This window comes from Mizuhopecten yessoensis, unplaced genomic scaffold, assembly GCF_002113885.1.
Source record: "Mizuhopecten yessoensis strain PY_sf001 unplaced genomic scaffold, ASM211388v2 scaffold7507, whole genome shotgun sequence".
NCBI classification, from domain to species: domain Eukaryota; kingdom Metazoa; phylum Mollusca; class Bivalvia; order Pectinida; family Pectinidae; genus Mizuhopecten; species Mizuhopecten yessoensis.
The window spans coordinates 844,413-869,070 of NW_018407082.1; the positions used below are offsets into that span (position 1 = coordinate 844,413).

Below are 24,658 nucleotides of genomic sequence, written 5' to 3' on the forward strand. Positions count from 1 at the left end.
GCTTCAAACGACTTCTTCTGAAGAACTAAAAAGTAAAGAATCTTCATATTTGGCTGGTGGCTTCCTGGGATAGAGCCCAACAAAGTTTGAGAATGAAAATGACTTTGGTGTACTTTCAAGGTCACAGCGGTCAAATATGTCAAAAGCTTAAAACGACTTCTTCTGAAGAACTAAAAAGTAAAGAATCTTCATATTTGGCTGGTGGCTTTCTGGGATAGAGCCTGACAAAATTTGAGAATGAAAATGACTGACTTACTTTCAAAGTCACAGGGGTCAAATATGTTAAAAACTTTGATAATCTTCTTCTCAAGTTCCATAAGGCCCAGGGTCATAATATTATGCCAGTAGGTACCTGGGATGGAGAGCTATACATTTTCCTCATTAAAATGACCTTGACCTACTTTCAAGGTTACAAGGGTCAAGTATGCTAAAAACTTGAACAATCTTCTGAAGTTCCATAAGGCCCATGGTCATACTATTATGCCAGTAGGTACCTGGGATGGAGTGCTATAAAGTTTCCTCATTAAAATGACATTGACCTACTTTCAAGGTTACAGGGGTCAAATATGTTGAAAACTTTAACAATCTTCTTCTCGAGTTCCATAAGGCCCAGTGTCATAATATTTTGCCTGTAGGTACCTTGGTTAGAGAGCTATAAAATTTCCTCATTGAAATGACCTTGACCTACTTTCAAGGTCACAGCGGTCAAATATGTCAAACGCTTCAAACCACTTCTCCTGAAGAACTAAAAGGAATCTTCAAATTTGGCTGGTGGCTTCCTGGGATAGAGCCCGACAAAGTTTGAGAATGAAAATTACTTTGACCTACTTTCAAGGTCACAGGGGTCATATGTGTCAAACTTTTCAAACGACTTCTGAAGAACTAAAAGGTATAGAATCTTTATGTTTGGCTGATGGCTTCCTGGGATGGTGGCCAACAGAGTTTGAGAATGAAAATGACTGACTTACTTTCAATTGCAAGGTCACAGCGGTCAAATATGTTGAACTCTTTAAGCGACTTCTGAAGAAGAACTAAAAGGTATAGAACCTTCATATTTGGCTGTTGGCTTCCAGAGATAGAGCCTGACAAATATTGAGATTGTAAATAACCTTGACTAAAACTTTAAACGACTTCTGAATAATCGAAAGGCATAAAATTATAATATTTGGCTGGTGGCTTCCTAGGATAAAGCTCATCAAAGAATGCAAATGAAAATGACCTCAACCTACTTTAAAAGTCACAGAGGTCAACAACATTTCAAACAATTTGTTCTGAAGAACCAAAAGGAATTGATTCATAAGATTTGTCTAGCAGCTTTTTGGGGGAGAGCTAGCTAAGTTTGAGAAGGAAAATGACATTGACCTTCATATACTTACAAGGTCACAGGGGAAAATATGTCAAACAACTTCTGAAGAAAAACCAAAAAGCATAGAATCTTATAATATTATTTGGCTGGTAGTTTCAACAGATGGAGCCGACAAAGTTTGCGATGGAAATATTTGTAGTGCAATATAATGTTTAATGAGAATATTTTGCTACGACTGCTATTCAGGTGAGCGATACAGGCCCTCTGGGCCTCTTGTTTATTTTCCAAATTTGACTAATAAACAATTTACTGCAATTTGAATAAACTCTGCACTCATCTCCACACACCAAAAAAGAACATTGGATTTGAAGAAAACTTCAAAATGGAAACATTAAACATGTTTATACCTTGTTTCATCAATTCCATCTGACTTGTACACCTTTATTCTTGCAACCCTAAATTCAAGGATCCCTGTCCCGATGATGGGGGGGGGAAGGGGGGGGGGGAAATGGAGAACTCCACTATAGTTTTCATACATAGAGTAATCTCCCCTTAACTTAATTTTGTAAGTAACTTGGAAATGGCTAGGGTACTACCGCTGACCAGGTTGGTAATAATTTTAAGAGATAGTCAGTTTTAAAACCTTACATCATGATGTGAAATATGTGGGATTGCATAGACTTAGGAATCAAACCAGCCAATGTACTGTAACAGAGGTCATTATTTATTTTTCCGTAGGAAGTCGCTAGTATTTTGCCAGGATGACATTTGCCTCACATGTCCAATTGAGCTATCTGTCCAATAATTATTAAAAGGGTAAAATTAGCCTTAAAGGACAAATAAACAAAAACAAGTGCAGTAATTCTTATAAATATCCTGTTACAGGTTTGAAAAAAGGGGGGGGGGGTATTTATTTTAAACAGTAATTTAAAATGTCTGATGTAGGAGAATGATTCAACTTTTAAAAGTTAAAACTGATTAAAAAAGTTTAGGTTAGGTGCTAAAAAAAATTAAAAAAATCTGCTTGCCCTAACCTCACTATTATGTATTATTGCAATGTGTTCAATAGAATGAGAAGCCAATGGCCAGCACTGTGCCACATTGGGAAAGACTTCTTCATAAGATATATTTCTTCTTATCATTTCAGCAAATTGAGTGACTTGCGGTTTGAAACTTGGACATGCTTGACAAAAGTTCAGAATTTTTTCTTGAAAACCAGCATGAGAATAACCTAGAAATAGGACTCGTAAAAAAAATATAATGACCTCATTTAACAAAGTGTTGGCATAGCATGCCTTTGTTAAGTTGTTCAATAACAAATAGAGCAAATATAACATGATTTTAATTGAGGTGTACATTTTAATCTTTTGAGTGCAAATTCAAGCTAAATTTTCATGGTAAATATTGAACATTTTCTGTAGCCCTGACATTGAAAATACCAGTCCCAGGTGTTGGGTTAGTGAAAGAATAATTAATCAAGACTATAAAGAGAGTTTTGATGGTTTTGTAAAGTGAAAAATTATTGAGACTAAATTATGTATGTAAATAGTGTGAATTTAATGTATTTTGTTACAACATGGTAAAACTGATGCATATATATTCATTTGAAAAAATGCATGTCCTTTTTTTCCAGAGATTGATAAATTTTAAAACTTCAGTTGGATGAAAATATGGACTGGAGATGAACTGTATCATCACCAACTGGAAACTGAAATCATATTATGTTCAGTTGTAATGGCTCATATATAAACTATCTAAAACATTTTTACATGTAATCTACTTTAGGCCAAATAAAAAATATATGTATAGGTTACCGTTGGTAGGAAAAACATTTTATTTTATTTTTTATTTTTATTTTTATACGCCCGTCAAATTTGACAGAAGTATTATGGTATAGGGTTGTCCACCGGCATGAACATTTTATTTTCAAACAAACCATGCACATGCAACGCTTTTCCAAAATCCTATCCTGTTTTGTAAGTGTACAAATGTGAGCCAGTTTTCTTTGTCGAGTGACAGTACGTTATGCATGAACAAAATGACCAAAGGCTGTAATGTACAGAAATTAGGAGATATTAAGCTTGTTTTACATTCTAGAGTATCTACTCTAGCTAAAGGTCACCTGTACTGTATTTCCATGTAGTGTCATGTTACTAATTGTTCAGTCATATGAAATGAAACAATGCTATAGACATTATCAATACAAAAAATTAATGTAAGACTTGATTATCCCCTCGCAATGAAAGTTTGAGGGGATATACTGTAGGATTCGGCTTGTATGTGCGTATGTTACACTCTGTGTTTGGTATGACAGTGACCTTGAACAAGTTCACATTTCAGGTTTCTATGCTAAAGGTCACTGTTACTTTTTTCAGAGAAACTTTGTCATTTCTCTAGCGACTTAATTCCTCAACAGAATTTCACGAAACTTCATACATGTGTTTGGTATGACAATGCCTCGAACAAGTTCATGTTTCAGGTTTCTACTTTCAAGGTCACTGTTACTATTACTTTTTTTAGAAAAACTTTGTCATTCCTCTACCGACTTTATTCCTCAACAGAATTTCACGAAACTTGTTTAGTCATGAGTTTAGTATGACAATACCTTGAACAATTTTGCGTTTCTGGTTATTGCTTTAAAGGTCAAGGTCACTTATACTATTTTTAGAGAAAGACAAATTCATCACTCAAGTGACTTCATTATGGAACGGAATAGAATTTCATGAAACTTCTTACGAGTTTTTGGTACGGCAATGCCTCGAACAAGTTTGCATTTCAGGTTTCTATGTTCAAGGTCAAGGTCACTGTTACTATTTTTAGAGAAAAAAACCTGTCATCACTTCAGTGACTTCTTTACGGAACAGAGTAAAATTTCATGAAACTTCTGACAAGTGTTTGGTACGGCAATGCCTCGAACAAGTTTGCATTTTGGGTTTCTTTGTTGAAGGTCAAGGTCACTTACTATTTTTAGAAAAAACTTCATAACTCTAGCGACTTAATTTCCTCTTAGAATCGTTCATTATGAAATATCATGGGTGGTGAGTTTATGTTGCATGACCTTTGACCCCCCCAACACACACACACACAAAGAAACCAAAACAAAACAAGATTGTTTAATCAACGGTTAAAAAACATGTAAATATATTTCAATAATCCTTTTTTTTATATTATTAACAAGAAATCATTAACTCCAGCCACAGACATTTGTAACGAACCCCTGTGCTCCAGCCAATATGACTGACAGCAAAAATACCATGTAAAATATTTTAGTTGCAAAAAATTATTCCGTGTTCAGGGAGATAGCTGACCGTTAAAAAACAGTTGTGCAGTGGTTACGCTCATCAGGCAACGAAGCTGTTCGACTTTCAACGAGACAGAAAGCGCATCCGTGAAATGTGGAGTTTCCTTAGAAACCAGATGACAATTTAAAAGATGCTGTTGGCAGAATTCTTGTGTTGATCGATTGTGTCAACAGGACTAGCTCATCGTTTGAGCATTCAGCACGTATTACTATCGATGACGGGACTGGCTGACGATCCGGGACAATTTCACCTGTATCCCTACTTTAGATTGTTCAAAGAACATCTAACATTGCAACAAGTTATAAAAATAATATCATTGAACTTGTAGCACATTGTAACCTGTTACGAAGCTCAAATCTGAGCATATTTACTGTGAGAGTATTCATTTAATATCCTCATGACCATAAAAGGCAGGATGTATGGATGTGTCATTAACAATATTTGTTTTACTTCTGAAAAATTGGGCTTGAAATGTTGATGAAGATCAATATGTGCTAAAGTTATTTAGACTAATAAATACATTGTGTGTGAATCACAGGCAGTAAGGAATGTGTCCGTGGTAACATATGGACGTCTTATTAGTACAGAAACTCCAGGCTTTATAACTTCAACTAGTATATTCTACAGTACAATCTTAGGTGTTTGTAAACACAGTTGTCCTAAGACTTGTTCTGATAGTTATTGTAGCTCGTATCATGTTGTTAGATCTGGTCTGCCTATGAAAGAAAAGGATTATCTGAATTTCATGACTTCTGATTGGCTAAGACAATTTTAATTGGGAAAATATTCCTATCAGTGTTCGTAACACTTGCAAATTTGAGAAATACAGATTGAGTAATACAGTTCAGTTTGCAAATTGAAATATTATCATTTATGTGCATAGAAGTGCATTGCTTATAATACATAAACAATTATCACAATGAAATATTATGTTTGCATTTTGAAATTCAGTATTGAATCTAATTCAAAATGCTCCTTTTTTGCAATACATTGATATGTAATTTACCTAATCCATTTTACTTTCCCCTGGTACAACAAAGTTAGAGATATAATATAAGGAAACCATTTGTTGTCGCTTGGTATCTATCTTATAATGCATGGTATATATGGCACTGGAGGTCAAGGTCACTTGCTATTTTCAACCAATTGCAGTCACTATTTTCTTTGAAGTTATGGGTTTTTTTTGCAAGCAGATTTGTGTCAATCTGTGATGTCTTGTTTACCAAAGGATGCTGAAAATTACTGTAATGCTAAATATGAAAATCTTTTAACAGATTCAGACAATTGATATTCAATCAGCAAAAATTATTGGCAGAAACAAGCAGAATTTGGGTCCTATAGTGTTGACTTAGACAACATTCTTTTCTTATGAACGAATTGTTCTTAGAGGTTCAAATCTTGTTGAGGAAAAAATATTTTGCAGGTTTTATGCATCTTATCAAGCAATAACATTCCTTGATTCAGACAGAATTATCAGGCCTCTGAGAGGATTAACAAAACAAAAAAGGTTACATATAACATCTGAGGACTGATCTTAACTGAGAAGTATACAGGAAGTAAATGAACAGCACATATACTTCATGCAAGAGTATTGATCGTAAGTCATTCTAGCACTGTAGTGTTTTGTTTGTATTTATTGATTATGGTTATTGATTCCAAATAGTTAAAAAAAAAACTCACTATCATAGTTTTCTATGTAAAGCAGATTGGGTCAATACCTATATCAAGCACATGATGTTATTTCCGGGAGAAAGATTTCATAGAATTCATCACATATTACAAGGTATGAAAAAGTCTAGGCCTGATAATTAAAGACATGCATAGGGCCAGTATATATTTGGTATGTAAGCCAGTAAATAATGTCTACATTGCCTGCAGGATCAGTACAAATTGTCTGTTACAGAATATACTATTCATGACATATTTTACTGAACAGTTATATTATGGTGTTATATATATATAAACGGATTTCTGTGCTAAACGAGCTAAAAAAAATGCAAGGCCAAGGGGTGCCTAGATTTTTCACATAATATCTTAAAAAATTTAAAACAAATAAATGTGTTAATTGAAACCTGACTTTTGGAAAGGCTAGTGCCATAACTGAAAAGCTATCGAATAAATGTGACACGAAGGAAACCAAAACAGCTTGTTTCTGTGAAAAGTCACTAATATTATAAACACCACTTTAACGATAGATACACAAATATATCAGGATACTGAAGGTTTTGACTATAGCTAGTATACTAGAATGAGATCTATGAAAAAAACAAAGACAAAGTACTGTTTTAGAATCATTTGTAAGTGATGTAGGATGCTGTGGCAATTATACATGTGTGCTTTTCACATTGTTCTGCAAGTAGGCCCTGAAGTTTTAGAATTGTAAAAATAGCATCATGTACATCACAGAATTGGGAAATTTACTTATCATGAATCCTGTCTAAAGACAGTTTTTTTGTCTAAATAGCATTTAAAAGACTAGATTACCCTTTGTTAAATACTTAATATTTAAAGGCATGTATCGTATTAAAACAAGGAAAACAAAAGTTAAAGAAGCCACAGAGAAACAGGTTGGAAATGTATAAAATGTTTTAATTTGAAGTGTGATACACTGAAAACAGGCACATAATATCATGCAAGCATTAAAAGTTAATAGAATAAGCAATTGTTAAGTTTGAAGCTTGATCAATGTTCGGGTCAGATCGGGTGTATGGTGATCTCGTGCTAGGGTAATTATACATATTTTAAGTACATGTGGTTGCACTGTAGGTCTAAACGGTAAACGGTAAACTGGCGGGGAGATCAATACCTTTACAGTATTAATACATGCCATCTGCTTTTGACAGTTTAGTTTCCAGAGCAGTTTCCTATGCAGCGCTGGGATCGGCTGAATAACATACTTATTGCATGTACCATAAATTATTTTGCATCAATTCCTGTTGGGAATTTGGGGGATTGAATTTCACCAATGTGCCTCAACCCTCAAGGTTTTCTACCGCTTCTTATCTTAATGATAAGACACAAGTGACACTCCCAGATATTTGGTCCATCGCTACCATGTTGCTTTACGACTACAAGACTGATTAAATTTTTACTGGACATGCATGTCGCAGTTCAGCACCAATAATGTTGGTTTACCTCAGGGTGGTCCCAACACCAACAGGAAATATTTTTGACTTTCAACATAAACAGTATGAGTTAGCTGTTTGGTTGCCAGAAAAAATGTACCAGTATGTATTAACTTAAAAACAAAACACATCTAGACTATAAAACACTATCAGAATACAAAACACAGCCTAACAATAAATATTCTTGGGTAATGTATTACAGGATTTAGGAATAGGCCCTGTTCTGAAATGTCTTAGAATCTTTTCTTCTTTGGAGGAAAACAGACATTTTTGAAACTGTTGTGTAAAGTATTACAAATTAATCTCAATCACGTAAATAGCCTGTTTGTTGCTAACAAAACAGGAGTGTTAGTTAATCAGCTTCCCATGAACAAGGTATTTGGCTAATTCCTAGAGCTTTAATTGAATTACATTGATTTCCTCAGAATTATACTCAAACTCGTTCATTTTATATAGGGAATTGAAGAATTAGCTATAGGCAACAATTAAGATGTAATACATTTGACTGTTGCAAATATAGAAATTGAAATAGACCATCAAGCTATGGTATAATGCTACATTATTATTGACACTGTTAGCCAAGTGTGTAAACTTTGTATTGTAGCTAAATAGTTTCAGTGGTCATTGGCACTGTATATCAGGATAAGCAAGTTCGGTGACCTAAAAAGCAAAGTCGGACAGTATACATTTGTATTATGTATGACCAAGTGTTTGACTTCACAAGTTATCAGTGACAAGAGATCCAGCCCTTTAGGTCACCATGTCTTGTCAGCCAATTAGTTAACATATAGCACATTTCATCGTCTGTAGAGAATTCAAATGACTTGTTCAACTTCAAGACAAATCTTGGTACTACAATTTTCAATTTTCCACAAAATAAATGCCTACCTTTCTACCTACATGTACATGTACCTTATTATCCCTCACAAGAAAACTTTGAAAGGATATACATATATATATTTGCTTATGTCATGGTGCGGCGTCGCGTCCGTCCGTTGTCCGTAAACTTTTCCTTTAAACCACTTCTTCTAAAGAATGGATAGGATGAGAGTCATGATATTCAGCTAAAAGCTTCCTTGGTAAGACCCTGACAAAAACGAAAACGACCTTGACCTACTTTCAAGGTCACAGGGGTCAAATATGTCAAACACTTCAAACAACTTCTTCTGAAGAACTGAAAGGTACAGAATCATAATATTTGGCTGGTGGCATCCTGGGATAGAACCAGACAGAGTTTAAGAATGAAAATTACTTTCAAGGTCACCGGGGTCAAATATGTCAAACGTTTCAAACGACTTCTTCTTAGGATGTGAAAGGTATAAAATCTTCATATTTGGCTGGTAGTTTCTTGGAATAGAGCCTGACAAAGTTTGAGAACAAAAATGACCTTGACCTACTTTCAAGGTCACAGGGGTAAAATGTGCTAAACACTTGAAACGACTTCTCCTGAATAATCTTAAAGCGTAAAATCATAATATTAGGCTGGTAGCTTCCTGGCATGGAGCCTGGCAAATTTTGCGAATGTTAATAACCAGGATCTACTTTCAAGGTCACAGGGGTCAAATATGTCAAACACTTCAAACAACTTCTTTTGAAGAACTGAAAGTTAAAGAATCTTATATTAAAATTTGGCTTGAAACTTCTTGGGGTGGAGCAAGACAAAGTTTGAGAATGAAAATGACCTTGACCTACTTTCAAGGTCACAGGTCAAACACTTAAAACGACTTTTAAAGAATTGAAAGGTATAGAATCTTAATAGAGAAAATGAGAATACTTTGCTATGAATGCTTAATATCAACGTGAGCGATACAGGCTTTCTGGGCCTCTTATAAGAAAAACATTGTCATAGCTCTAGCAACATCATTCCTCAACGGAATTTTCATACAACTTTATACAAGTGTTAGGTGTGACAATACCTTGAACAAGTCTTTGATTTGGGTTTCTACTTTGAAGGTCAAGGTCACTGTTACTATTTTCTGAGGATGATATCTTGATGCTATCATCTTTGACTCAACATTTGATTGACAAGTGGTCTCTGTAGCGAGTTTGTGTAGGTATAGACAGGTGCAGAGCTATAGACACCTGTAACTCTAAGGCAGGTCTGACCAGTTATAGCTTTAGACAGGTGTAACTCTAAGGCAGGTCTGACCAGTTATAGCTATAGACAGGTGTAATTCTAAGGCAGGTCTGACCAGTTATAGACATATTAGCTATAGACAGGTGTAACTCTAAGGCAGGTCTGACCAGTTATAGATATGTTATAGCTATAGACACGTGTAATTCTAAGGCATGTCTGACCAGTTATAGATATGTTATAGCTATAGACACGTGTAATTCTAAGGCAGGTCTGACCAGTTATAGACATGTTATAGCTATAGACAGGTGGGAGCTATATATAGGAGGTATATTACAGCAGGTATTACTAATTATATACAGGTATTCTCTGATGGCTGTATATAGATATAGACTAGTTGGTAACTATATATACTGTATACATCTACAGGTTGTCTCTGACTGTAGATTCGAGTGTATAGTTTAATTGACATGCTAGTTATGGTTTTGACTAGTAACAGCTGAAATCTATAGACAGATGGTCTACGAGACAGGTTTGGCTGCAGTTATAGATGATCGCTATAGACAGGTCTTCTCTACAGCAAGTTCTAGACAGATGCTCTCTGAGACTGGTTTGGCTATATTAAAATGTACCAAGATTATGTATTACTGGCAACATATGAGAATTACATATCATAGTGACAGGACCACCAAATTAACAATTGAAAAAAGAGGGGGTAAATAAAGATGTTTTTGACAGCTTCTGTTTACATTTTGTATAATGATCTAGTGAAGTCATTAACTAACATCTACAAAATGCATTTTATCTGATAGTAAATACCAATAATACTGGCAACGCTGAGAGCAAACACATACAGCCTTGCCTGGGTGCAAGGCAATTAATCTTTTGAAAAAACTGTGTGAATAAAAAAATATGTCTTTATGATTATGAAGTGTGAATGTCATAAACTGTTGATGCTCAAGTTTGTCTTTGAGTTGTCACTAATACATGAATATTTAGTTTTGTGGGTCACACATTTGTTTTAATCATTCTAATATCCTTTAAATATGAATGTATAAAATGACAAGTCATAAAACATACAAAATTAAGGACAAAGAATTTCTGTATACAGCAAAATTTTGTCAGGAAACTTGAGTTTCAGTGTACATGAAACCTTGTTATTCTGGACAGTGGTTTCTGTTTACTTGGAACCTTGTAAGTCAAGAAACTGGTTTCTGTATACAACAGAACCTGGTTTGTAAGGACACTTTGATTTCTGTGCAATGGAACCTTATATTACAGGTCAAGACACTAGTTTCTATATAGGATTGAACCTTACAAGTCAAGACACTGGTTTTCTTTATAGGGCTGAACCTTACAAGTCAAGACACTGGTTTCTATATAGGGCTGAACCTTACAAGTCAAGACACTGGTTTCTATAAAGGGTTGAACCTTACAAGTCAAGACACTGGTTTCTATATAGGGTTGAACCTTACAAGTCAAGACACTGGTAATTTGATCTCCAGAGAATGATTGGTATTTTATAGAAAATATTTCAGATACAGATAACACTTCAAATTTTTGGCCGAAAAGAAAAAAAAGGTTTATATTTCACCAATAGATAGTCATCTTCAAATTTCACTTCTGCCAGAAATGTTCAATGGAGCATTATTTTCAACCCTTTTTATACGCCCGTCGATAGACGTACCGTATTTTGTTTTCATGCGGGCGGGTGGGCGGGCACACATTAGTTTCTGCTCAATAACTTGAGTAATTTTGAATGGATTCATTTTAAACTTAATAGGAAGATTCATTACCATGAAAGCTCGGACAAGTTCGATAACCAAAATCATTTACCAGTTATTCACACAGTTATGGCCCTTTGAAGAATTGTCGAAACAGTATCTGCTCAAGATATAGCTTCAGTAATTTTGAATGGCTTCATTTCAAACTTCATAGGATGGTTCATTGCTATGAAAGCTCGGATAATATCGATAACCAAAATTATTCGCTGGTTATTTATTGAGTTATGGCCCTTTGTTTAATTGCCGAAACAGTTTCTGCTCAATGACTTCAGTAATTTTGAATAGATTCATTTCAAACTTCATAGGAAGGTTCATTTCTATGAAAGCTTGCACAAGTTTGATAACCATTATCCGCCTGTTATTAAGGGGCCCTTTATAGAATTGACGTAACGGTTTCTGCTCAATAACTTAAGGTTTATTTCTATGAAAGCTTGCAATAACCAAAACTATTTGCCAGTTATTTACGGAGTTATAGCCCTTTGTAGAATTGTCGAAACAGTTTCCGCTCAATAACTAGAGTAATTTTGAATCGATTAATTTCAAACTTAGTAGGAAGGTTCATTGCCATGAAAGCTCGGACAACCTTGATAAGATGACGCTTATCTCTCCAAAATTTATGCACTTATTTATGTCCCATTGTGGCAAACTCCTCATTCGACATCTGACGGGCGTATCATGTACCGTCTCGCGGAACTCTTATTAACACTTGATAAGGGAAAACTTACAAAGACAAGAAAGGTATCGTTTTACATCATATATGATATTATCATAATATTTTACAATTAAGATTGTTAACCTCTTCCTCCTGAAATATTGGAAAACATCTGACGACAAAATGATCTAAATACAGTATGATATTTATGAGGTCATTGCTGTTTACAGAAACTAATGTAATGGGTATAAAGCAAAGTCTCATAAGGCTCTAAGCATGTTAATTTCCCCATATTCTACAGGTTAAGGACAAGTACATGTCCATTGTTTAGGTAATATACAGGAAATAGTCTGTGGTACAGATCATGTTGACTTAAAACAGGCTCTGTTTAAAAACAGGAAACTTTGTGGCTTTGTCACAGGTATTCTACCAGTTTCTGCCCATCATAGTCTAGCATTAGTAATATTGTTCCATGATCACCTTTTACACTTCCTGTCCAGTTTTGCCATCCCTGACCTTTCTAACCCGTGCAGGAATATGACTCACCTTATAGGCCTGTACTTCGTGTTGATGGCCACTCTGTAGTTGACCAGTGTCAGTATTTTATCTGCAGTAAAATCTGATAAGCTGAACAGCAGATTTATGTCAACTTTGCATATTAGTTCCTATTGTGATATACTGTAGGTGTTGACCAATTTAACATTAGCAGGTATTGACACCGCTTTATCCAAACCATTTGTGATATAGAGCCCTACCCAAGGTAAGGATATTTCCTGTCCATTTGTTAGCTCACCTGCCCGAAAGGGCAAGTGAGCTTATCCCTTTCACCACTAAGTAACTCAAGGGGAGTAATACCCCTTAACACTAAGTAACTTTGATTAAATTAATTCATATGAAGTGATTAATTAAAAGATGTGATAAAAAAATCAATAATATACTTAGCAATACATATATAGACCCGTTTTGAAGATAATGATCTCAAGTTTTCAAAAATGTAATCAATTTGTGCCATACTGCTATTATTTTCACCTGACAGATGCTTACAGGTGAGTTACAGGTAAAAATTTAACTTCGGTCATATAATGAGCTAAACAAAACATTTAAAATCATAATTTGTTGTTAATTTCTTCAATGATATGCAGAACATGCATTTCTTTTACCATCAGTAAGTTACAGGTTGATTTGGTACATGAATAAGCCAGGTAAATTAACGAGTTTTTCCAGGTATTCGTCAAAAGAGCAAAGACGTTTTCTGCAAACTTTCGTAAAATATACGATCTGTTTGAATACAACATCGCTGTAGAATAGTTGAAATTAGTCAACTGGTGCCGCAGAAGTATCTATGATACGTGTTGGGCCGACATGTTCAGTAAAATCATGTAAAACTCTGTCGGTGTCAATTTTTTCTCCACTTTGAAAAGTCTGCCATTATGTAGGCATCACTGGGTAATCAAACCCTTCAAATTCTTCATCGTCGTCACTATCGCCAAAGATGTTCCAAAATTGTTGTTCCAAACAAACTCTTTCAGCCCTGTAAATGTCTCACAAGTCAAAATTCCCGACGTTATCGACCTCTTCATCGCCAGACAACTCTGAGTCTGATCCAGTGTCCGCCTTTTTGCGGCGTTCCAAAACGAAAGTTGAAAGTTCGCCATTTAACATGATTATTGTCGGGATTCATTCATGCAATCAATGTAAACTCCAGAGACAACCCTAAAGTAAATCATGACAAATGCGTGTGACGTCAATTCAGGGTCCCCCCGATTGACCAATCACGTATGAGCTGTCGCTAACTTTAACTTACCTGAGACCGGAATTTCGGTTTGTAGTGTTGACGGGGTTTTGTCCCCTAGACTGGTTTTCCAATCTGCCGTGGTGAAAGGGTTATGTCATGGTGCAGCGTCCGTCGTCCGGTGTCGTCCGTCAACTTTTCCTTTTGACAACTTCTTCTGAAGAACGGACAGGCCTAGAGTCATGATGTTTGGCTGAAAGCTTTCTTGGTAGGAGCCCAACAAAGTTTGCGAATGAAAATGACCTTGACCTACTTTCAAGGTCATAGGGGTCAAATATGTCAAACTCTTTAAACAACTACTCCTGAAGAACTAAAAGGTATAGAATCTTTACATTTAGCTGGTGGCTTCCTAGGATAGAGCCCAACAAAGATGGCAAATGAAAATGACCTTGACTGGCTTTCAAGGTCACAGGGATCAAATATGTCAAACTCTTTAAACGACTTCTTCTGAAGAACCAACAGGTGTAGAATCTTTATATTTGCCTGGTGGATTCCTGGGATAGAGCCCAACAAAGTTTGTGAATGAAAATGACCTTGACCTGCTTTCAAGGTAACAGTGGTCAAATATGCCAAAATCTTTAAAACGACTTCTGAAGGACTAAAAGGTATAGAACCTTCATATTTGCCTTGTGGCTTCGTGAGATAGACCCCGACAAAGTTTGAGAATGAAAATGACTTTGACCTTCTTCAAGGTCACAGGTGTCAAATATGTCAAAAACATCAAGCGACTTCTTTTGAAAAATCGAAAGGCATAAAAATTTAATATTTGAAGAACTATGGCCAAAAAGCATAAAATCTTATTATAATATTTGACCGGTAGTTTCAACAGATGGAGCCAACAAAGTTTGCGAGTGACAAATTTGTAGTACAATATAATATTGAATGAGAATATTTGCTATGACTGCTTAAATATTAAGGTGAGCGATAAAGGCCCTCTGGGCCTCTTGTTTGGGGTCAGATTTCAAACCTATTCCTCAATATGATATTGTAAAATATAAGACATTTTTCTGTTCCAACTTAATAAGGGGGGAAAATGATTGAATCTGAATTTTGCTGAGAACATAGTTTTACTGTAATTTTCAGAAAGGTCCTATTTAAAGATTTCAGAAATCCTACATTCTTTTACATTAACCAAAGAGATTGCAAAGAGAAAAAGAAGATAACTTATTAGTTCACAACACTCCAATATGCTGTCAACTATTACTGTCCATTCCAAATATTTTGAGAAAAAATCCTGAAAACAGAAAGGAACCAAAAAATTAAGATATGATTTGTGGTTTTGATTTACATAAAAAATTAAGGAATTTGAATCTGTGGCATATTTTGAAGTAATTCTGTACTTTGATCCATAACAATTATTTGTTATCAATACAAAAAAAGGATACACGAAGATGTAAGGATACACAGAGATGTAAGGATACACGAAGATATAAGGATACACGAAGATGTAAGGATACACAAAGATGTAAGGATACACAAAGATGTAAGTATACACGAAGATGAAGTTTTTATGAAAAGGTGAAGATTTATAGCAAATAACTTCAGCAAAATGTTAAAGGTCGTGTACATTGTTACCAGTAGACCGATGTAGAACTCCCCAATTAACCCTTAGGCTGCTATATTGATTTCTATGTAAACGGACACCACTGCTGAATTAATTATTGAAATTTAAATTAATTTACTTGATTTTTCAAATGTGCATAACTTGGAAAATATTTGTTATATGTGAAAAAAAGTTATATGAAAATTGTTCGTTGTTGTCTCTAGTTTATATTAACGTTTTCAATTCTAAAGTTGCTTCAGTATTTACCTGTACAGGTGGTAATAAAGGTAAGAAAATGTGAAACTTTTAATTAATCGGATTTAAGCAAGAGGAAGATCATTTTAAAATTATTTTCGTCCGCAAATGTGATTGGCAAATGATAACAGAGATTATAAACTTCATTTTTGACATAAGACGCTGTATATTTACACGGAGATTCTCAGGTAAAAAGGTCAGGTATTTCGTCAAGAATTGCATGTGATTTGCTACAGGTTTCAGATCGCCATTCAATAAATTTACTGTCACAGTTGGCATATAGATATATCTTAGCTACGGTCTAGTTTATGATTAAATCACCGATATCGGTCCGCCGATATTTTCCTGTTTGCGTAGAGCACAAAGCCGTTTACTGGAACGTTACATATTATGTAACACCTAAGTATTTCCACATCAACCATGCCAAACTCTTTAAAACCTTTATTATCATCGTAGGTGACGTTGGAGAATAAATGTTCACCATCATATTCATCGCTTCAATCTACACGTCCGCCATTTTTATGATTTTTTTTCAATTTGAAATTCTCTCGCACACCTTTGGTTATTACTAGGGTACACTGCCGTGAATATCGAAAGTAATGACAAAACAACCAATCAGAAGCCTTCTACTATACGCGTTCGGGTTTGGTATAGCAACAACCCGACTTCACACTTCCTGGCTACCGATCAAAGCCTACAGACCGAGAAACGACTATAGTCGTGCGTAGCACTGACGGCCCGACTTTTCAAAACGACTATTGTTGTGCGTAGCAGCCTAAGGGTTAAGTGTCGGTGATGGGAGCTATCAGGTGTGAGGATCAGGTCTACTGGAACTTCCCCCTTAGTGTTTCGTGTAATAACATCAAAACAGGCATGAAACGTGATTAAATAATAACTTAAACTCCCTCTTACTAAATAGAATTTGGCCATTACTCACCGGTACCTATTTATCGTAGATTTTCCTAAGGTTAAAGTCCATTAGGATTCCCTATATCTGTATGAAAATATAAATATGTAAGTAAAGATTTGTTGTGAATTTTATTAGTTATCGCTAGCCTGTATTCCAATTTTGCTACAATTTTGTGTAAAGTGTACTTACAAGTCTATGAATATACTAGTATACAATTAGCTATAAAGGACACAGAAAAAGCATTAACTGAGTATTGTCAAGCAACTTATATTTATATATATAGGTTTGTAATCTGTATTAGTCCATCTACAGTAACATGTCATTCACTTGGGGCTTATCTCACATACTCTGTCACTTTTAATTGTAAAATTTTGTATGCAATCTGGGATGGTGGAATGTCGCATACTGAATTCAGGTCTCGTGTCCCCAGTATTTAAAGAGTTATGACCTTGGTTCCTATTTGATATCAAATTTTGTCCAGAGCACATACTTCCTTTCTATTTCGGTCCTTGCATTTCAAGTTACATGTTTGTCCTTTGAAATAAACAGACTACTTCTTCTTCCTTGAGAGCCAAATGTCTTCAAACTATGGAATTTTTTTTATGTCATTTCACAAACAAAAAACAGCTTGAACATCTATAGTTCATATTATTGGTTCGTATGAAATGATGTAAAAAGTGTTTGCACTATGCCACTGAACAAGTATCACAACATCAATCTCTTTTATTCCTTCATGTCACATCAGAAACTGGTTTTGACAGGAGATATAGTATATAGCACACTTCTAGACTGGTAGATTATGACGTCGTCGCTGAGGGAAATGTCAAGAAATCATAAATGACGGACTGACAAAAAAATGAAGGAGCTGGCGTATCTTTCAGTTGTTAATTGCAGTTTTATTTTAACAGAATATTGTACGTCATTAGAATCTCATCTTTACAAAGCTTTTTATTAGACAGGTCTGCTAAAAATTTGAATTGCATGCAAAAGAGGTATAGATTTATAAAGTATTAAACTGATACTAAATTTTTCAACTTGAACTTGCCATGGTATTATAAATATTGGTATACCTACATATACTGTACATACAAATTGGTACCGAAACAAACTTTGAAGTTGTGGTCTTATTCATGTGGAATACACTTTTAAGGTGAGATGGGGTTCGTTTTGGAAGACTACATTACAATCCCCATTTGGAGGTGTACTGTACAAACATTTGGCCATGGGGTTGTGAGTCACCTTCTATGCATGTCTATCATAGTGTATGTGTTCCCGGTAAGTACATGTATTAGATTGTCAACCTCCCCAGCTGTCTCCTTATGTATATCTAGTGCAGTACTTACACAGGTCAACTCAAATATCTATATTAGGCTGAGTGATGTGGACAGGTCAATCTATACAGGGTAAAATCTACACTGGTCAAATTTATAAATAGGTCAAATCTATACACGCTGTTATCAACCTAAAAAGCGTGCTGCATGGTTCAGCAATTGTTGCAAATTCATAAAATATTCAAATATTTTACTGTGTTTAATGATTCATACCACAGTATAAGGTGACATGTGTTATTATATAGCATATGGACACCAGTTATTTGTATATTTTCTCTTGCACACAATCATTTTGACCCTGTGTTTCTAAATTTATATCCAGATATTTTGTTTCGAAAAATGCCCCTTGATTCTCACTGTTTTTAGCTCAAATGGCCCTTCGGCCCAGGTGAGCTTATGCCATGCTGTGGCGTCAGTCATCTCTCCGTCCGTCGTCCGTCTGTCAACTTTTTCTTTTGAAGACTTCTGAAGAACTGGAGGACCTAGGGTCATGATATTTTGCCATTAGGTACCTGGGATGGAGTGCTATATAGTTTCCTCATTAAAATGACCTTGACCTACTCTTAAGGTCACAGAGGCCTCTTGTTTATCTAATATCTCATGTTATCTAAAGATATGATACAGTAAAACCCCACTTCTTCAAACTCGGTTTACACGAATACCCCTCATTCGTCAACAGTTATTCCTTGAATACACCGTATTCCTCGAACAAAAAATTGTCTCCGACTCTTTATTGTCATAGTATTAATCCTATCTATTCGTCGAACAGGTGTGATGTCGGTCGAATGATGTCGGTCGAACCTCGGATTCGTCGAATAACATGTATTCCTTGAACTATTGATCTGAACCCTACGAGTTTGAGTTAGTGGGGTTTTACTGGACATGTTATAAAAAAGAAGAACTGTTGTCTATGTCAATACAATGTTATATTGACCTGATAGAGTAATATTGCCCTCAGATTGCGTCCTCTATATCACCCTATCGGGTCCATATAACAGTGTATCAACCTCAACAAAGGTCCACAATACTTAACACATGATGTTTTAAGTCGTACTCAGCAGATGGAAGCAATTTGTACTGACAAGTTTACCCAATTAATCGGACAAAACTTCATTTTTTTTGCATTAATCATCATATTATTGGATACAATATCAAAATAAAAATTGGTCAATGTTTATGAATTCAGTTTTGTAGTACTTGGTGTTTTCCTAGATACATACCACAGTACGGCTGGCGTGTTTGTTATCATTGTGTTGTACTACAGCAGTGTTGACTGATACTGTTAAAACAAGGTGTTAATAGACACAGTATTTTTACTGACTTTTCTCAACTTCCTGGTTGAAAACATTCCTGGCATTTGGGAAATACACTTTATCCTATAGTTTTTGTAAGTCATAATAACCTGATTTTGAATAGCTTTGCCATTGTTTCACAGCCTATTGTCATTGCATTTTATGGTTAATATTTGTTGACAGATTTGTAGTGTAACCAAATCGCAGTATTGATTCTGAACTTATACAGGGGTGGCTGGACCTGAATTGCTCATGGTTTCTGCAGGATATTTGCCTATTTGAGAACTGAAACTTGTGGTACCTGAATGATTTTTTCCTAATTTTGAATTGATGTTCATATTTCAGCACTTCCTCTGGGAATTGGTTCTTGGTAGAATTTTCAATGCTCCTATTGGCTATTGAAACTCACATTTCTTGTAGGAATTGCTCTTCATCAGGTTTTTGAAGCTCTCGGATCCTGCAAAAGATTTTTCTATTTGGGTAGTAGAGATTGAGGAATAAGTTGAACCTATTTGGGATTTGAATTGACGGGTTACTTGGTATTTATAATTGGCTTTTTATGCTCATGGCTCTACCAAACCTGTCAAACTGTAATTGGATCCTCAGATCCTCCAAATGTTCTGTAATCAGAAACTGACAGACCCACCAAATGTTCTGTAATCAGAAACTGACAGACCCACCAAGTGTTCTGTAAACAGAAACTGACAGACCCACCAAATGTTCTGTAATCAGAAACTGACAGACCCGCCAAGTGTTCTGTAATCAGGAACAGACAGACCCACCAAATGTTCTGTAATCAGAAACTGACAGACCCACCAAATGTTCTGTAATCAGAAACTGACGACCCACCAAATGTTTCTGTTATCAGAAACTGACAGACCCACCAAATGTTCTGTAATCAGAAACTGACAGATCCACCAAATGCTTCTGTTATCAGAAACAACAGACCCACCAAATGCTCTGTTATCAGAAACAACAGACCCACCAAATGTTTCTGTTATCAGAAACTGACAGAGACCCACCAAATGTTCTGTTATCAGAAACAACAGATCCACCAAATGTTCTGTAATCAGAAACTGACAGACCCACCAAATGTTCTGTTATCAGAAACTGACAGACCCACCAAATGTTCTGTAATCAGAAACTGTCAGATCCACCTAATGTTTCTGTTATCAGAAACTGACAGACCCACAAAATGTTCTGTAATCAGAAACTGACAGACCCGCCAAATGTTCTGTTATCAGAAACAACAGACCCATCAAATGTTCTGTTATCAGAAACTGACAGACCCACCAAATGTTCTTTTATCAGAAACTGTCAGATCCACCAAATGTTTCTGTTATCAGAAACTGACAAACCCACCAAATGTTCTGTAATCAGAAACTGTCAGATCCCCCAAATGTTTCTGTTATCAGAAACTGACAGACCCACAAAATGATCTGTAATCAGAAACTGACAGACCCGCCAAATGTTCTGTTATCAGAAACAACAGACCCACCAAATGTTCTGTAATCAGAAACTGACAGACCCACCAAATGTTCTGTTATCAGAAACAACAGACCCATCAAATGTTCTGTAATTAGAAACTGAAAGATCCACCAAATGTTCTCTAATCAGAAACTGTCAGATCCACCAAATGTTCTGTAATCAGAAACTGTCAGATCCACCAAATGTTCTGTAATCAGAAACTGACAGACCCGCCAAATGTTCTGTTATCAGAAACAACAGACACATACAATGTTCTGTTATCAGAAACTGACAGACCCACCAAATGTGCTGTAATCAGAAACTGACAGACCCACCAAATGTTCTGTTATCAGAAACAACAGACCCACCAAATGTTCTGTAATCAGAAACTGACAGACCCACCAAGTGTTCTGTAATCAGAAACTGACAGACCAACCAAGTGTTCTGTTATCAGAAACTGTCAGATCCACCAAATGTTCTGTAATCAGAAACTGTCAGATCCACCAAATGTTCTGTTATCAGAAACTGACAGGTCCACCAAATGTTCTGTAATCAGAAACTGTCAGATCCACCAAATGTTCAGTAATCAGAAACTGACAGACCAACCAAATGTTCTGTAATCAGAAACTGACAGACCCACCAAGTGTTCTGTTATCAGAAACTGACAGAACCACCAAATGTTCTGTAATCAGAAACTGACAGATCCACCAAATGTTCTGTAATCAGAAACTGACAGACCAACCAAGTGTTCTGTAATCAGAAACTGTCAGACCCACCAATGGGACATTCCACCAATGGGACATTGAACTGATTTTGAGCTCATAGCTCTGTCCAGGGATTTCTCTCAGCACTATATAAATCCTATTCGAAAGTGGCAATGTTGTCATAGATTTCGGGCTCAAATGAAATTATTTGTTTGTGAGATACCGAAGCTTTATTTGCTTATTTGCACTTGTAAAGGAATGCTCTTCTGTCTCCTCCAGTGGAAAGTCAATGGAAATTCACAGAGATTCAAAGTTATATTGATCTTGTTAGTTGTAGCTTCACCTGCAGAATATACACACTGGTGCAGCAGTCTGTTGGTGGTGGGCCTGCCAAGACAAATAATAGAGTTCATTCAAAACAAAATGGGGATTTAATATACATGTTGTATGTAATATATATTGAAAAGCATTTTTTTTAATTATGAGCAAAGAATTCTTTCACAAATGTCATAAATTGTATATTTTGGGATATCATATTTTCTGACTGTGTCTGTAATAATCTATTTCCAAAGGTTTCTTCAGTTGAATATATTCCAATAGAAGTGTAAGAAATAGTTTGGAGCTTGCCCTGAATTGTAAGTTTTAATTTCAAATTCTGCCAATCTTCTTGCCTAATTCTTCCGTAGTAAATTTTGAAAGTGTCCCTTTGGGGCCAATACAAGGATACTGTTTATTTTGGGTGTAAAATCTACTAGCAAATGCTATTCCAGATTGTTGACATTTTGTGTAATCCATCACTTTATGGTCCTCAATTTCCCAACCCTTTACGATCATTCTGCCGAACAATGTATTTACAGAGTGGTTCAATTTGATCAAATCAAACAAACTATTTTAATTTCGTAGTGTTGAAAGTATTCCCTCCAGGAGTTTACCAGTTCATTGAATACAGTAGGTAAAAGTTACATTAAATGTTGAGACGGACATGTCTCATGTTTTCCTTCGAGTTAAGGCACAACGAAGGGTTAAAATAGGGTTCATGTAAAGGTGACAGGTTTACTGAGGTGAGTCAAGCTGGAGAAGTAATTGATTAATTTCATTACGTTCGTATTGAATTAAATCCAAGACCCACAATTATTATTTTTATGAGTTTTAATTTTAAAACACCAAATTATGATAACTATAAATACTTCATGCCTGTGTGTTATATTGGTAGCTGTATGTTTTGTAAACACTCTTGTGAAAACAAGAATAATTTAGGGTAAAATCTTGATCTTTGGAGCTGTTGAATCAAAGCCATATTTAATGTTAAATATAAACCAGCTTCTAAAAGACGGGTAGGAAGAAAGCAATGGCCATCCAGGAGCATTGTTCTAAAACAAGTCATAGAAAAAAATGACATTTTGATTTCAGTGTACAATAAATTGATGATAATTAAGATGAATTTAGGTATATATATGTTAGTGCATTTTTCCTCTCCTGTTACAATAATATTGTATCATCTTTAAAATGGACTGTTTTCACAATCTTGTGCTCTTTACACTGATCAGGTGACCAGTAAGCATTTTAAAATACAAGACTTCTAACGCTTTTCAAATATCAAAGTGTTTAAAAACAAATAGTGATTAAAGCAATTTATGTAATCAGTGTTTTCAAAATAGGGGATCAGTTAAAGTCACTCATTGACTGAGAGAGAGAAAACCTTGTCTGGATGATTGTAAACCATGTCTGGGTTTCTGAATACATATTAAAGACCTTATCAAATACTGGATTTCATCTGGCACCTAAACATCTCAGGTAGAGCATTGTCATTGAGTGACAACACCTGTACCATGATGTAATGTAATGAACTGTCAACACTTTAAATCTACAATGTGTCAGACTTCCAACAATACTGATTTAGTATAGACTATCTACATGTTATGTCACATGTCTATTCTGCAATTACATTGGAGTCAACTGGGTTGTGTACTCTACAAGTTGGAGTTTGTCTGTCGCACACCACACCATAACTTTGGAACCTGTGACAAATAGTCTTTAAAAGCTTGATGTCCACAGACCACTAGGATTAATTTACAAATAATTACCAGGATTATCAGATGCCTTGACTAGGAGTTGTACCAACTTTCTCTAATCTGCAGTTCATGGAAAATGTCATAGTTATACAATGAGATGTGTTTATAATGCATGCGTCACGGCTCTCAGTTAAGCCAGTTTTGTGGGGAATGATACAGTTTGATAGGTTAACTATGACGCTAAACATTGTTGTTATCAGATACTAACGCTAATGCCAGAGGATGCAGGATAAAATCTCATCGGATGATCACGGCTATGAAGCTACTAAGGGATGGATGTACACAATCCGTTATACGGTGATCAGAAAACTTACTGCTAATTGTGACGAGTGGATGTAAATATGGAGATCATATCATTTTGCTGTGAATGCAGTTATGTATTTCTTTGATTTGGAAAGTTTTGAATTTTAATTTAATTAATGGATGTAAATTTATGTACAGGTACTTTTTATTCAGAAAGTTGTTATAGGAGCATTCAGAACAACAGTCGCATTAATTTGGAGTCGTGATATTTACCCTGCAGTAGTGTCAGTATTGTACCTAGCTCCATAAAAGTGTAGTTATAGCTGTTGTACTTGACCTCAGGGTTGTCTAAAACTGACAGGTCAGCACAGGTGGAAAAAAACCTGATTTGCACTTCGTTTAGCTGTATACTGTACTAGCAGAGAAACTTATTTTAATAATTTGGTGTAGTGTTATTCACCACTCTCTACCATGTAAAATGTTAATGATTATGTGCTGTTAGGGATTAATTGATCAAACAGTCAAGCTGTGATCTAACTTTTGGAAACATACTGCACTCACAGTAAATATTGACACAGTGTTGAAGTCATTGCCCCAGGTAATTTGATAACACCTGACGTCCAATAATCATGTCTGTGAACATATATGTAAAACCTACAGTGTTAATGTGAGGTCGGTCTACATCCATAAAAGGTAGAGGTCAGTCTGGATCTTGTGACAGATGTTTCTACCTGTCGGGACATTCCAGGGATATGTTTGAGTGATTGCTAAAGGTACCTTGTATGTAAATAATCAGATATACAATA

At 35.5% G+C, this 24,658-nt stretch overlaps 1 protein-coding gene across 2 annotated transcripts in view; it reads left to right on the top strand.

The window, feature by feature from the left end:
• The window catches only part of LOC110453784 (TSC22 domain family protein 1-like), an 85,495-nt gene that overhangs the window by 5,538 nt on the left and 55,299 nt on the right, over window positions 1-24,658 (top strand). The window lies entirely within an intron of this gene.